Raw genomic sequence first — 16,722 nt, 5'->3', positions numbered from 1 at the left:
TGTCTTGCTTTCTAATATCCTTTTCAGATTTATTCAAAATTATCCATGCCTCCCTCGCTGTTACTGAGGAGTTTGTGTTTAATATGTATATCTAAAATATGTGCATATTAAGGCTATATGATACAGAAGTGTTTGGGGGTATGAGCTGATGCTTTTTAGAGAAGGAGTAAAAAATTATCATGTTTAATAGGTATATAATTATTAGAAGAACTATGCTTATGTAGAACTCACTTCTGTATTTGTAATTTCACCTACTTGAAAGTATTCTAAAATGGTAAAATTTGTTTCAATATTTCTCATTACTTTCAAATGTTCATGAGTTTTGCCTGTCATAAAACCAAACAGCAAAGTCCTTAGTAGTCAGGTTATATTTCTTCTAAATTGTATGACTCATCAGGAAGCTTGACCCACTGGGGAGCATTTTCCAAGTGGAGCAGGGATTAAGCTTCAATTGCACAGATTCATCAAAGATGGTGAGTCGAACACCCTAGAATCCCTCTGTGCTCTGAAACTGCTCCCTGATGTTGTGTAATATGCAGGAGAGGGGACTGCCTGTGATGCTCTGAGAGGTGCCATGGGGTTTCTGGGCACCACAGGAGAGGATGAGGAAGCAAAATAGCTTTAAAGCCCGTTAGCATTAAAAGATGATGAGAAAATACCTTCCTGTCATCACTTTATTTCATTAGGTTGCTAATGAGTTTCCTCTAGGGATGGCAATGGGGTGGCTCTGATGCTTTTATCCAATTAGTCAGTGATCCCAGGAGTATATCCTTTTGTTGTGAAAACATATCGAGGTTCTTTCCTCCTGGAGCATTGCATCCTGCAGGTGCTCTGAAGGCAGTGAAATGCCATGTGAAGGTGCACGCTAGGCCAGGTCCTTCATTACTAATTGCTGATGGTAGCCTGATGGAGCCCTAGGGGGCAATGGACTCTCCTGTGAAAGTAAGTGAAATGCCAAAGATGTGAATAGAGTTTCATTATGAGTTTTGAGGTTGCTTGTAAGTTGAGACACTGAGAGAATTCGCATTTTAAAAACCCTCATGTAGATAGGAAACAAAAGATAAGTGCCTTTGATGTTTCTGCCTCAAGGGATATCCAGTACCAGGGTCTTGCCAGCTGCTTGTGCTTGTAGGATTCTTTGCTTCTGGCACTGTAGTCACCTCCAGGTTTTAGCTTGATTTAAAATGACATTGAAGAAGGAATTAGCAACAGTACTGATGCAGCTGACATGTTTGGTTGTGGGTGGCCTTCCATTAGTGAAAAGAACTTAAGCTCTTCCTTGTTTTTCATTTTTGTCTCTGCAGGCAGCTGACAGTTTGCAACTGTCACTTCTCTTGCAAGGCACTGCATTTGGCTTTGCAGCAGGCAGTTTTGTCCCTGGCCAGTGTCTACCATGAGAGAATTTATCTCTTTCTGTATTTTTTAATTGCTCTCTGACCTTTTAATTCTATAATTTTCCTTTGTTGCCCTGCCTTCCCCCAGACCCCTGTGCTCTGTGTTATTTATATATCTGGGGCTGTGCAGTGTGCGGTAAATGAATGAAGAACACAGAATTACATGAACGCTGGGTTTCACAATTCTACAAGGTTAGATTTAAGTTACTGAGGTTGCTCAAACAGTTTTTTTCCTGCCTTCAAGGTTAGTGTGAGCTTTATGGTATAATGCTTTATCTCTGATTCTTTGCCATCAAGTTGCCCACAAGCTGCCTCCTTCTCCCCTTTAGAGTTACAATATGGGGAATTTCCAAGCCCTGCAGTGGTAAACTGTGTTGCAGAGGAGTTGCATGGTCTTTTAAGGTGTAATTGGAATACAGACTCGTTTTTGACTTCTTTCTATCAGTACAACATGAACCTATGGCAAAAAGGAAGAGGGACTTAGTTACACTCTCCAACTTTTCAGCTTTTTTTTTTTTTTTCCAGCTTTTTCAGGTATTGAAGGAATGCTGAGAGTTGTCTGACAAGCCCCACCGATGCATAACAAACAGTGCAGGAGTAGGCTCCCAGTGGGCTGGGTACAGGGTAGGGCTATGATGCTTGCCTGGACTATCTTTTGGCTTTGTGAATCTTGATTCATCCTGGACAGCAAAAAGCAAAACAGTGTTTTTCATTTCCTTGAGTGTGATATGGACCATATCATCGTTTGATAAATGTGCCGTGTTCCAGAGTGAACAGCAAAATTACTGAGTGTCGGGTTATTTGGCCTCTGTCTTGGCAGCATTTTGTTTCTCTTTTTTCAGCAGAGAGAAGGATGAGTAATGCTGGCTGTGATGCTGGGGCAGCTACGAGTTGGATTGAGACCAATGAAGCAGTTAAGATGCCCCCTCACAGATTTTACATATGGTGTTTAGAAACTGCTACCCCGATGGCCTTCAGTCTAGTGGCCTAGGAGTGGCAGCTCTTTCCCCAAAAATCCTCCTACCGATCAAACCTTATTCTATTTGAGAGGGAGAAAAACCATAACCTTCAGCAGGGATGGCTGTAGGCAGTCTGGCCTGGCAGGCTCTGGTACCCTCCAAAGGGAGGGCTGGCAGAAGCACAGCTTTTCTGCTTTCCAGAGGAGATACTGCTTGTCTTTCCCTCTGGGAACAGCCTGGGTTTTCCCAGTGCAGAGCAAGCTGCTGTCCATACCCCAGACTCCTGGGGATGTGATGGACATCAACAACATAAGCCAAGCATTATGCATATTTATGCAAGCCTCTGGGCAGTCTCAGGCCAGAAGCACTCTAAGAAATGCTGTCTGGGACAGGATAAACCCAGAGAGAGTGTTGTGTGAGGTCCCCTCTTAAAGAATGTGTTTAGAAAAATCTCACATGTGATTAAAAAAAGAGAAAGAGATTGAGTGGAGCAAATTCTGCTATTTTTTCCTATTGTTTTTTTTTTTTAAATGAAGGACACAAAGCTGAGCTATCTCTGGCTGCAATTGGGTGAGATGTTTAATATGACACACAAGTAATTTTATTTCCTCATATGTGATCTTCTATAGTCACCTATTCAAGAGGAAGGAATACATTCTTTCCAATTTTCACCTCATAGCTGGTGAAAATGTGAGAGATCAGATAGCAGGGAATTTAAAAGGAAAGCCTAATCTGATCCCTTGGTTGGGCAATATGGTATTTTTTCCCTAATCCCTGGATTGCTCAGTTCACTCTTCTCCCCTTACCCCCACCTCCTTAGTGCAGAAAGGAAAGCATTGAAATATCATTCTGTCATCAGCAGATGATGGGTTGAAGCTTTCATTTTCCTGCCCATATTGGCTTCTTACAATGCCAATTTCCCTTCTTTCTGAAGAAAGACTTTGAGTTTGGTGTTTATGTTAGTACCTGGTCCAGTAAGCCACACCTGCTGAGCCCGAGCGTGGGGGCTCCTCTCCTTTCACAGCTCATGCAGTTCTTCTGTGGGAAGAGAAGATAAGATGACTAATCTGGGGAGAGAGATGGAAGGAAGAAGGGAGCTGACCTATGGCTTTGAAAGTGCTGGGTTCATTCCTCCTCATTTCCTAACTGGCAGGGGCTGTTTTCTGTTCAGGGAGAGGTGCAGTGCAGACAGAATCAGGGAGAGCTTCCATCACACACTGATTATACCCCTCTTCTGACTTAGCAGAAAAAGAAGGTAATTCACTTTCTTTTCAGTCTTTGGCCTTTGTCCTAAGATTACTCAAGTCTTTTGCTCCATGAAAATTGGAGATCATCCCATTTTACATGTGAAGTGCCAAGATAGCAAATGGCCTTTCCTTTCTGCCACCAGTGATTTTATTTTACTATCATTTGTGGCTGTGCATCTTATCAGTTATAAAGCTAAGCCTGACTGCCTCCTGAAGGATATGGATGTGGGCCTGCTCCATGTGTCTGCTTCTCCCATCTGTTTGTGCTGGGAGCTGCAGGTGATAAAAAAAGGATTTGATTATTTCAACCCAGTCTGGGTTTAGGATCCCCCAGCTGACCAAAGATAGACTTTTCCAGTGGGTCACCAGCAATTATAAAATGAAGAATGAGAGGAAGGAAGGGTGGAAAGTCGTGCTTAGAGTGCACTGGGTAATACTTTATAACAAAAATTCTTCCAAGCTTGAAAGAAGCCAATAAGACTGTGAAATACAGAGAGAAAGAAAAGAGGGAAGAAAAAAGCTGGGGCACCAAAATCAACTCCACCCAATTTAATTTAATGGGTGAAAAAGAGAAAGATGTGGATTCCTCTCCTGTAGGAGACACAGCTTGCTGTCTCAAGAGGCAGTTCCCAGGCAGGTTAGCTCTCCTGCCCACTCCTGCCTGCATCATGAGGATCATGCCCAGAAATCACGGGTATTTGCTGTGTCCGAGCTGTGCCTGGACAGCAGCTCCTGTTTCCTGCATGGTGGCCCCTTTCCCAGCCACCCCTACCCAAACACGCAGTGGAAGCTTTTTGTTTCTGATTCAGTCACTTTGCAAACAGTGTCACAATTTGTCAGGTGCTGAGCATGATATTTGCTTGATGGAAATGTTGGCCCTATTGTGAATCAATCCTAACAGCTTCTCACAGCGAGGTTGTAAGACTATGAGACAAATTTACTACACAGGCAGACAAAGCAGCTTCTATTATGTGTGGAATCACAAATAATAGGAGGCTAATGAAAACCAGTGAAAATATCTTCATGATGGGTGGCTGCAGGCACAACAGTGTGCGTCAGTGGCTGACTAGAGTGGTGAAGGTGTTGGGGACAGCCAGGTGAGCCTGGAGGGCTCGTGCCTGATGTGGCTGAGCTGGGGGTGTGTGCTGAAACACAAGGAAGATTTCAAAGCCATTCTGTGAAGAGTCTGCTCAAACAGAGAGGCAGTGGGAAAAAAAATGCTTGTTTTTTAAAATGGTGACCTTTTACTCATTCTAAGGAAGCTGGGCATCAGGTAACACTTGTGAAGGTACCACAATATATGCATTTGCTTGTAATTCCAGTCTTCTATAGTAGAGAAAGGTAGCTTAAAAATTCTCAGTGGAATATTCCCATTTAAAAAATATTTTTGACATAATATTTTCCAACTGAAATCTTCTGAGGAAGATGCTGGTTTGTTTAAAAAAATCTTCCAGCTTGACCAATGTATTTATATATTCATCTTAAAAGTAAAATATAGAAATTTTGATATTATAATTCCTGAATTCTTTTGATTCTGATTGAGAAAAGTGATTTTGTTTTGATTTGAAATACGAGAATTTTCCAATGAATGGGAGTGCAAGCCAAAGTTGTTATTTGGTAGCATTTCTGAAACTATCTTGGCCATGATTAATTTTTTTATGGTAGAAACTGTGTAGTTTTATTGCATTTATGATGCAATAATCACATCTGGTGCTGGTCAGCCCTGTGACACTTAGCCTCTTCTGAGCTACCAGAGACTGAAGGAACATGGAAGATGAGTTATCCTCTGACTGCTAGCAGGGACTTCTTGATGTCATGACTAAAACATGTTATCAGAGTTATATTGGGTGGCCATCCAAATTTTTCTAGCTAAAGAGGGAGGTCATTCTCCAGGGGTGTCTGAAAGCTGAATGTACATCAAGTGTAGGGTTAATGGTTATTTTTTTCCTTCTCTTTCTGATAATGTTCTATATCTGGAAGTCTTCCTCTGCAGCTACTGGTGGAAGTAGCTGGTTAGTAGAAAGCTGAGTAGTCACTTACTGGCAACAACTCTTGTCTTACAGAGAAGATGAAAGTGATGTCTGATGTTAGAGCTTAAATGGCTTCTTCCCTGAAGAAGTGTTGATCTGCTCTTTAGCCATTTCTGCTGCTCCTTTCTGAGCATGGAGCAGTTGGATCAGCAATTACCCTCTCCCAGGGAGGGGGCACCAGGGTGCTGGATCTTGGCAGGATAACGATGATTTCTCCCACCATGCTTTGCTTGCTGAGCACCACAGTGTGCTCAGCTTGACAGGGTGAGAATTTTGTACTGGTCAAGTTTCCGTGAGATTTGGCTCTCTGGACTGAGGAGCTCCCATCCAACTGGTCTGGGCAGCAGAAAAGGAAGGGGAGGGTAAGACTGAAGGGTGTTGGTAACTGCAGCCTGGCAACAAATATAAGAGAGAGGTTAAATAGCAAGGCAGAGTTTGTTATAGTAAATTATGTCTGGACAAGGGATTGCTGAATTGTCAGTCACAGAACAGTGTCTGCTTGTACTGGTTTTGCTGTTCCAGACATATGTCTCCCACAGGATTTAAGAACTTTCTGGGGAAGAGACCATGTGAATGTGCAGTTCTTGCCATTAAGACTAATGCATTTCCTTCTAATGGCTCTGCTGTGATGAATCAGTCCCCACATGCACATCTTAGTGGTTGGTGTCACGCCCTGCTGGCTCTGGAAAAATTGTGAGTACTGGTATGTGTGAAAAAGTCAGTATGAGGAGAGGAGGAATTATTTCTGAAGGATAATTTCAGCCTGGGGAGGCTACCCCTACTCAATGGTCGTTAGCATGTGAGTCTTCTCCAGAGGACCATTTTGCCAACATAATTCTGGCTCCAAACTGCCCTCTGGAAGAGCCCTTCTCTATTGACTGCAGGCAGTCCAAAGAAAGCAGTCTTAAAATTAGTTTTTATGTAGACCCTTCCTACAAACAGGATGAATAGATGTATATGCTTGTTAGTGTTTGACAAATGCTTCCAAATTAAAAAAAAAAAAACGCAAAACATAGAATTTTTCTTGCAAAAAGTGGGTTTTTTTTTAAATTTTGTTGTTGTTGCTGTTTTTTTTTTTTTTTTTTTGTGTTTTTTTTTTTTTTTTTGTTTTGTTTTTTTTTTTTTTTTTGTTTTTTTTTTTTGCAAGATATAAATCTGCTTTGAAGTGGAAGTGGTGACTTCTTTTAGTGGATGCTGGCAAGTATGTCAGTTTTATAAAGTGCTGCAATATCTCTACAGCCAAATAGAGATGTTGCCATTTTGCCTGCTGTGAGCTGCATCTTGAAAATGAACTGCTTTGCCAGCTGCAAGGGCAGCTGGGAGCCACTTGTTCTGTGATTTGGTCCTGGTGCAGGACATGACAGCAAATCTCTTGCCTCTCTAGGGCATGTATATCTAGGGGGCATGTTTGTCGTGTTTTCTGTGAGCTACATTAGATTGCCTGGAAAGTAAAATGCACAGATTGCCCTTGACTTCTGGTCTCTCAGGATTGTTCTTTAAGGGTTCAAAGCCAGCCCTGGCTGCTGAAAGGATCATATGTTAGAGGCAGGTGCCTCTGTGCAAGTCCTGATGTTATTCTGTGGAACAGTCCCTTTTTTGGTGAGCTTTGTTCTTAGCTTAACACTTGCTGTTACTCTAATTCATTTACCTCGCCAGAATGGCACAAACAAAACCTGCAGGGGGGAAGGGATGGAGACGAATCATCTTTATTGTGAATATGTGACACCTCCAGCTGTTGATGATGTGCTGAATGGTACCTGGGTGGTTGACATTTGACCTCTCTATTAGTTTTAGTATTTTCTTCCTTTGATTTCGGAGCCTGAAAAGCTAGAGATGAAATGAAAAAGGACTGAAGAAGGGTAAATCACTTCAGTCATTCAAGTGTGTTTGTGATTATTCTGCAGGAAGAGAGATGACAGACTGTGGTTATTTGGTTTATAAGTAGAAGAAATAATGATGAAACAAGTGAGCTCAGGGGCTTTTTCTTTACTTGCCATACATGAATGTTTTGTGTGTATCTAATAGGGACTTCACTGCTGCAGCAAATCATTGAAGGGTAGTATTCAGTAGAATTCAAAGAAGGATTAGGCTTTTATAGGAAAATTAATTGCATTCGTAACAAGTCTGACTACTGAGTACCCACAATGTCACTGGGGCTGCCAATGATTTCTTGCTTCAGGAGCTGAGAATGTGACCTGGAGGGCTGGAAAGGGAGTGTCTGTGCATTGCAACTTTCCATCCTTCACTAGGCCCGTGCCACTGCCTGTGTTTGTCTGCCTTGCCCTGTATTGGTGGGATATTGAGCAGAGTTCTTGAACTCATTGGGCAGTGATCTGATCAGGTGTGACAGCCGCTAAGGACCTAATCAAATGGTAGAGAAGCTAATTCCATTCCCATATCTAAAATTCTAATCTTGTTTGTGACATCATAATTGGTTGCCATAGGGACAATTATGGTGTCATAAAAAAAGGATTAATGATGAGTTTAAGTAAAGATTAAGCAGCTGGAACAGATGAACTTTTTAATAACTCCTGCCTCCTCTGAAAGCTACTGTTTTGTGCATAAAAATATAGCTCCAAATAAAGAATGATGGGCTGCATGAAAGTAAATACGCACTGAAGGAACTATTATGTATCCAAAAGGATATTGCTCTAAGTGTCTGGGGTCTATCAGGATGCTGCACTGTAAAGGAAATCCCATCCATGCAGAGAAATGCTAGAATGAGCAACAGATCTCCTGTTTCATGTGGTCTTTTCCAGGTGTGAAGCTCCACAGTTTTTTATTTCTCTGCATCTTTTCTTTTGGTATATTTAAACATGTAATCTATGTGTACTTAGGGTTAATGTTCCACTGTAGTTAGTTTAGAAAATAAGTATGAGGGAAGCGATATGTAAAAGATAAATGAATTTTGATGCAAATTAATATATTCACTTGTGAGGGTGCTCCAAATTTTAGTGGCTTGTCTGTTTGGAATGGGTGTTGTCAAGAAAATCAGGATTCTTGGAGCTAGCATACTTCAGTATGGATCATCTAAGCTTTTGCCTGTGCTGTAAAAGCTGGGACTGCTACTTAACAGAGAGTAAATCAAGCAGACAGGATTCCTGTGCCCAAGCTGGCAGAATCTGAACTACTGCATTAAATGGTTCGTTCACACACGTTTTTCATGCTAGTGATTGTATGTAATTTGTAAAGCAAAGATTCGAAAAAAATCTGACTTGTTTCTGCAGCAGGAATGTCCGTGCTGGCTGCTTTGTCTTTTACGTTCCCTCAGAGCTGGGCAGGCTCCGGGTGGCTCTGCAGGTCTCACTGCCTTTGCCTGCTCTGACCCACTCTGGCAGTCAGGTATTAGCAGGAGGGCCATCAACAAGAATTATTAACATATGACAGGGGATGGAAAAGTCGAACTTGGGGATGGACTCAGTGGCAAGAAACTACCTGAGGGCTTGTGTGTGGTGTCAGTGCTTTGTTGTCTCTCTTGCTCTTGTTAGATTTGCTTGACTCTTTCTGTCTCTCTCCTCCTGGCTCTTGATGCCTCTGTTATGAGCTGGAGAGGAACAACTGTTTCTGCCTGCATGGGAGGGGAAACACAGGGCACCTGAGCTTTTCTGGGGATCCAGCTCTCTTGCTTATTGCCATGATATTGGTCTTTGTTGTGACTTTCGGAGTGGTATAAGAACAGCACTGTTTGGTTGCTGTTGCCGAGTGTTGGAGCAGAGCTGCTCTTGCATCCATTATTGAAGTGCATGGGAATCCTTACCAGAAAGCACTGGCTTGCAGACAGGGACTTGTATGCCAGGTGTTCCTGTGATGTATTCCTGCTGGGATTGTCTCCTGCCTTGGGGTGCTGCTGGCACATAAGGTTGGGTGTCTGTGGCCCTGGCCCTACTCTTGGCTGCTGCATGCTGAGCACAAGCCTCTCTCTGAAGCATTTTTAGGGAATAATGACACACTCTGGGGGCCTATAAAGTGGTCTTCAAAATCCTGTACAGGCATACATTAATCTCTGCAACATCACTGGGGTGGCAGAGGACAGGCTGTTCCCTTACCACAGGAGATGAAATTCAAGAGTAAAGGTTAAACTGTGAATTTTTCAGATGTTTGTAGAGTTAAAACAGTCCTTTCAGAGTAGCTGCTCAGGGACACATGAGCTTGGGGCACCTAAGAGGCTTTCTCTGATTTTTAGCCAGGCTGAAGGTTTTACCACAATTATAAGGGATTTCTGTGGGTATAGTGCCAGTAGGTTTGGATGCTCTTTCTCTGACTGCTGCCTTCTCCTTTCATTTACCTTTTCTCTCCCAAAGTCTTTGACCTTCATTCTTCCTGGATGTAGCAGCCCAATGTACAGCATTTCAACTCAATCTGCCTTTGTGCCTCCAGGCAAAGGATTTGCTGGCCAAGGATCCAACCCTGCTGTTTTGCAATACTTCGGGAAGAGCAGTTTATAACTGCCATGAGCTGTATTCTGGCCAGTCCTGCCCTCTAAGGTAGTGATACTGAAATCAGCTTGAGAACAAAAATTTTAACATAATTGGAAGTATTAGAAAGCAGGCATTTTTATTACAGTGCTGGATACATCTGGGAAATTTTTCCCCCAGCTGGATGTGCATCGTGACATTTTACAAAAGGGTGTTTATTCCACCATGATTGATCATATTCATTATAACATATTTCCTAGCTAATACATGAACATCACTTTTCCTAGAATTAATTTAGATGCCTCTGCCTCTTACTGGAAGTCCTCTTATGGTTCTGAAGGGTAATCTAAAGGGGTCTCTGGTAGTTGTATTCACTGAGAGCCCCCAGTATTGTGATGACTTTGCCTTGAACTTCTCTTAGAGCATGTGCTGTTATTTCTTGTTGCATAACTTTGCCACAAAAGCCCTGTGCTCCCCATTATCTGATTATCCACTGGTTCTAGCTATGTTTTTCATCCTGTGTGCCTACTTTTACATTCTTTTATCTAATTTTCTAGTTAGTCCTTAAGCTCTATTTTGCATCTTCAAGGCAACTGAAAATTTTTATTCTCCATGTTTTCTGTCAGTAGGAATATTACAGAGTAGGAGCATGGCTGCTCTGAGCTGTGCAGGCAGGCTGGAGTTCTGTGCTCTCAAGTCCTGGAGCAGTAAGTGGCATGATGAGCCCAGAGCAGGGCAGATGATGTGTGCCAACACAGACCTCTATAATTTGGGCTTTCTGGGGGAGCTAAACCCCTCTGCTGTCTAGACCTTGGTGGTTCTCCTCTGAAATAGATTATCTAGTTGAGTCTTTTGCTAAATCACAGCAGTAATTCCTTGAGGAATGGCTAAGAAGGCACAAACAATTTTATCTCCTCCAGACTGAGAAGGTGTGCCCACCACCAGGTGTGGAGATTCAGGCAATTTGAGAATGTAATGCCCAAGGAACTACTTGGTTATTTTTTCCATCTATACTTATCCAGCAGTCTGCAAGCTCCTCCCTTCCCACATAGAGATGTGGGGCTCTGACTGCCCTGGGAACACCTCAGCTCAGTGCCAGGCTTCCTCAATATTTGTCCAGCGACCTGGTGCCACCAGTATAGTGATAGGGACCTGCTGGTAGCTCAGAGGGGTAAATCTGGGGGAAAGCACTGCCATGGCTTTCTCTCAGATGTGGTTTTCTCCCTTAAATCCCAAGTGCTCCTTTGTAAAATCAGAGGCATTATGTTTGTTTTCAACAGGCTGCACCAGGTTCCTTCCTTCTTGGTTACAGCAAAGGCAAGGTGTACAGCTGGAAGGAAAAGTGTTCTGTTCTAACTCCTGTGCTATAAAGCACTGAAATAACACTGTTGTGTCTTGGACTGTCTGTGTATGACATGTGGTCAGTGAGAGGGCACAACTGTGTGCCTCTGAGCTGGGCAGGAGAGCATTGTTCATGAGTGATCACATGCAGCTGGCAAATGGTGGAGGCATATGAGGAATTGGACCTTTGGTACCTCGCACTGGAGAACAAATGGGCTGGATCTCCATTGTGTGCCTGCTGTGCTGCTGGGGCTGGTGATGGAGGTGCCCCTTGTGACAGGAGAGCTTATGATCTGCCTCTCTGTGGGTGAGGAACAGGAGAGGGCTGTCCCTCCTTTCAAACACGGTGTGAAGTACATCTCTAGCACAACTGTTCTCAAAGTCACCTTGCCCTTGCAGAGTTCAGGTGCTGCAGGGTTGGACAACAACTTTCTGTCCCCAGGCTGAGGGTTTTCTAGAGACTGGTCCTACCTGCCTGGGCTGCAAAAGTGTTCCCTGAAAGTGCAGTTCTTGTGATCTCAGGAGGCATTAAACGCAGGTGAAGCTGAAAAGTGTGTGGGAGCAGTGGGTCTGGATGCTAACATCTGCCAGAGCATAGAGGAAGTATGTGAAGCAAGGGGAATTTCTGTCTGTTGATACCTAGGCAAGAATTGTGAGCCAGAATACTTCAATTATGTGTTTATATAGAAGTCTTGAGTTCCCTGCTGCTTTCCAAAACACAGCCATAACTAAGCCTGTTTCACCTTCTGACATTTAAAACCTGTTTCCATTTGCTATGTCAAAATCTCTCCCCTCTTCTCCCCCAGTTTTTTTTCTTTCTTTGTCCTAATGAATCAGAAGATTTTTAAAAGTCCCTACCCAAACCTCATAAACAACTTCTTAAGTTCTAGCCTGTGAGTATATTTCACTTCAGCTGGGACTGAAGTCCTCTACCACTTATAAGTTACTGAAAAGCCTTTGATATTAGTTTGTTCACAAATGGGTGAAGACACTGTTTTGGTTTTATTAGTGATCTCCATATCAGAGAGAAGACCAGGCTCTCAGGCTAACCTGGAGGTCTTTGAAAGAAAGCTAGAGGCAAGCAACACCCCAGATCCCATTGATTTCCATAAGATCTGCTCTCCAGCTTTTTTGATTCCTCTGGAAAATTGCTGTAGGTGGTTTAATTGGATCCACCTCAGAGGGGCCTTCTGTGGATTAGGGTTTCGGGGATCTAAACAGGATGTTGATGCTGTCCTTGTTTGAAATGGGGGCTTCCTATGGGTGAAGCAGTAACAGTTTATATCTCACCTAAATCTGGGCCTCACTTTTTAGGGCTCCCCTTTTTAGACATTTTAGAAATATTAAGTTTCACTGCAAGATATGTGTAAATGGGAAATTATTTCTGGCTTGTTATTTAATTTCTGAAGTGCTGTTGTTTAGTCTTATATGATTTTTGATGATGGTAAATGAAAAAAAGAAAATCCTCTAGCCAAATATCTCTTGAACAGAGAGCCCTCTTTTCATCTGAATCTGGGAACATGAAAGTACAAATCTGTCTCTTGCTGAAAAATTTCATTTCTGTTCTAATTTGTAATAGGTCTTTAGGTGCTAAAACAATTTTCCTTTCTCTGCGGATTTATCCCGAGCATTTGTCAACAGTTTGGAACTGAATGGATGTTTAAAGTACATTTTTCTCTTTTCTTTCCCCTTACATGTAGTACAAAGAAAAGTCTAAGTCAATTGGTGACCAAAATGAGCCATGGAGACAAAAGTGTTAAATATGAGTCAGACTATCTTGTTTTAGCGGATGAGTCAGCTTTGGTTTTACGAAAAACATTTAAAATATGATTGGAAAAAATGCTGAATGGAAATATTTCAGAAGAGTCTCTCTGTCCCTGAGAGAGAAGATGGGAGATTTACTTATTTCTATGCAGAAATGATCACAAAGTGTTAAAAGTAGTACAAGTGATGAGCTCATACTAAATTCAAGGGGCTTCTTTGGGGACATCGTGCCCAGTGTCCCCATTTATGGCAGAGGAAGCAGTTATTCAAAGTGAAAATCAGGGATGCAAACCCAGGTCAGCGAGTCCCTTGATTTTCTAGGCACAGGTGCCAGGAACACATGGGTGATGGGATTCCAGGGAAGGAGAGAGGCTGAACTACTCTCTTTGAGCTGGCTTAGAGGCCTTTGGAGCTGGACTTGAGGCAGTGGAGGCTGTTACTGCCCTTGGCTGGTGAAGCCTGCCTGCAGAAGGTGGGATGCTGTGACCACTTTTTGGGGAGGAGACTTTGTGTGTGCACTGAAGCTCAGCCATTTTGGTAAGAGGGTAGCAGGTGTTAAGGGGAAGGGAGTATTTAGAGAATGGAAAGATTGAAGAGTTGGCAGACATCTATGAAAGGTTTTTCCTCTCTGGATTTGTTATATCTGCTTCCTGTATTTCAAAGCATTACCTTTTTGAAAAAAGGATGATCAGCCCAAAGGGATAATGTTCAGCTGTAAAGCTGGAAAACACCAGCAGAGAAGAGCAGGTGATGTGTGACACAAAATAGCAAATGAACCAGCTAAAAAGCTATCCAAGTTCCCTGTAAAAAGAACATATTGACAAAAAGCATAAGAGTTGCCATTAGCATGGGATGGACTATTGCTGTGCACTGTAAATTAAGTAAATTTATTCCTGAATCCACTCTGACTTTAAGAGCTTTGCTTGTAGCCAGACAAAATGTTTGTTTGAAGAACACAGTAGCTACTCCTTACTCATGGATAAAGATGAACCAGCAAATGGTGGTAATGTATTATTATTATTATACTTTATCACAGAGTAAGGGTTATTATGTGCTCTGCCTGGCTTTGTTACTTGTTATGAAAGGCTACTCAGAGATGTTAGAAAGCTACAGTGGTTATCTGCTTGAAGCAAAAGCAAGGGATTCTTTATTTACTGCTCTAACTCTCAATGCTCATCCCTGGATTTGAAGTAAAATTTCAGCAGGATCTGGAAATTGCATGGGTTTTGCGTACTCTTTTACTTGCTGTCATGATGTTCAAACATTGTCAGGTCCTCCATGGAAAAATATAAGCCAAGGAGGTGGAGCTTTTTCTTCCCCCCTCCTATTTTATAAGAAGCTACTCATGTTTTCACCTAAATATAAAAAATGGGAAGGGAACTGAAACCTACTCATATGACAGTTGGTCCAGTGACCTCTCAGGAACCACCTCTTCCCTCCTTCTCCCCCTGATCTTTTTTTCACTTGGCTGCCCTGGGGCAGTCACAGGGTACTCCTCAAGCCTCCCTGGATCTAGTGCTTTCTTGTCTTCATGCTGGGCACCTCCTGAAGTTGACAAGAAAGTCAGACATTGGGTGCTGGGGGCAGGAGCCAGCAGGACTTCTCAGGAATGTGGGATCGGTGGAAAGACAAGCACCCTTGGAACACACGAAGGTTGGAAGCTTTCATGTGTGCTGGTGCACATATATCTGTATGGTGCAGGTTGTTGCACATATATCTGTGTGCTCCAGGCTGTCATTTATATCTCTGGTGTGTATTTATATCTCTGTGGGCAATCTATGTGATCCACGTTAGCTGCAGAGTATGTGTCAACACGTTTGTGTATGTACAATAGTGAGCAAAGAAACAAAGGGGCTCTTTAACTCACCCTGTTGGTTTCTGTCAATTTGAGTGGAGAGCTAAAGAGGAATTTTCTCCTTAAATGTCACCAAGAACCAAGTGGCTTTAGATGTATGGTGTGGAACACTTGAAGTACTGGGGTGTGACAGAGGACTTTGCAGACTCTAAATGATGTTGTGCTTTTAATAACTTCTTGTGAATTCATGCCTTGAAGTGATAGAATTTTAGAGGGGTTATGTGAAGGGTAAGAGGACTGAAATTTGACCTGCCCCCAGAACAAAAGTTTGCTTGGTGCTCCTGATTTGTGCATTTTTCATTCCTCCTGCAGTTGGGGTGTGATGTTCTGGATGATGTTGGCTCTGCTGCCGAGTCACTGGCAGCAGGCACAGAAAGCTGGGACACCTTCAGGATGCCAGACCACTCAGGAAACCTTTCCTCAGTGCCTGTCCCTTTGGTTACCTGAGTGGATAGATTGAGCACCCATCCCTACTGGTTATCCCCGACCTCAGTTTCCAGTAAATGGAATTCTTATGGGATCCCCAAGAGTTGGCTTTCCTATTATCCTCCTTCTTTTGTTGAAATTACCCTGGCTTTGAGAGCTGTAAAATTAGTAGTTTCAGAACTCCCTCAACTGTATTTGTAACTCTTCATGGTCAAGATGCTTCTCAGTGTGAATGCACACAAATGACAGTGATTTGGAAGACAGGATGATGTGTTTACAACAGCCTCTGTACAGACTGTATTAAATATAGAGTCATTTGGGACAAGGGAACACCAATTATTAGTTCCTAGCTTTCCCTAATGAATCATAATATTGTGTGTTGATCTTCATAAATCACACTTGGTTTATAACTTCACTTGCTCCTTTGAAAGAGGCAGCCCTGCAGAAGACACTGAACACTGCAAACCCCTCTGTACTGTTTTCTCGGATGTGAGCCTTCATGCTGTGCAGTGTTTTTCTAACCCATCATCTCTCTGGTTTCTATTTCTCTTATTCTAAATCTTAGACTTCATTCAACAGGCCTTTATCCAAGTATTTTCCTGTTTCTGTCTCAACAGCATCCCGCATTGACAACAAAGAAGGACTCAGTATGAAAGGCTGTAGGATTGATTTGTTCAGTTTTCTGCTCATCTCATGTCTAATTTGGTATCTGTTGGAACACACAGAGTGATTCCCTGTGGTTTCTTCTTTGGCTACCCTGGGCTCCACTGTCCAAATGTGATTTTGAGGCATATTTTCTTGATTATTAAACAGGTGTAGATGACTGCGTGAGCTGCTGTAGCTGTGGGCCAAGACTCTGCACCCTAATTTTGCATCTATTGTATTTATTTCTCAAGTTTCATTGATTTTTTTTGTCATTTTTGTCCTTTTTGACAAGAGGTGGCATTGTAGAACATAAAGTGGTGCTGCATTTTATTTCAATTTCGTTGAATGTAATACAATTTTTCTTAGTCATAGTGATTTGTCCAGATAAGTATGCAAGCACTCAGTGTTTACATTTTGCAAGCTGGGGAGGATTTAATGCTATCTAGCAGGAAATCAGATTTTATATAACTGGATATAATACAACAAAAGTAATATGTTTTTTTAATATTAAGGGAAAAAAAATCTTATTTCATGGCTATGAATTTTGAGCCCTGAACTTTAACCTTCTGATAGTATTGTCTGTGAATATATGCTTAAAATTTAATAGCCAGCTAGCAGTGTAATTTTTGGTAAATCCTTCCTGTGT

The 16,722-nt window shown here is 42.3% G+C and overlaps 1 protein-coding gene across 1 annotated transcript in view; it reads left to right on the top strand.

The window, feature by feature from the left end:
• Positions 1–16,722, top strand: part of DGKI (diacylglycerol kinase iota) — a 203,494-nt gene that overhangs the window by 9,575 nt on the left and 177,197 nt on the right. The window lies entirely within an intron of this gene.

This window comes from Vidua macroura, chromosome 5 (genome assembly GCF_024509145.1).
Source record: "Vidua macroura isolate BioBank_ID:100142 chromosome 5, ASM2450914v1, whole genome shotgun sequence".
NCBI lineage: Eukaryota > Metazoa > Chordata > Aves > Passeriformes > Viduidae > Vidua > Vidua macroura.
The sequence above is the reverse complement of the archived record's forward strand: the minus strand, read 5'-3'. Positions and strand labels throughout refer to the sequence as shown.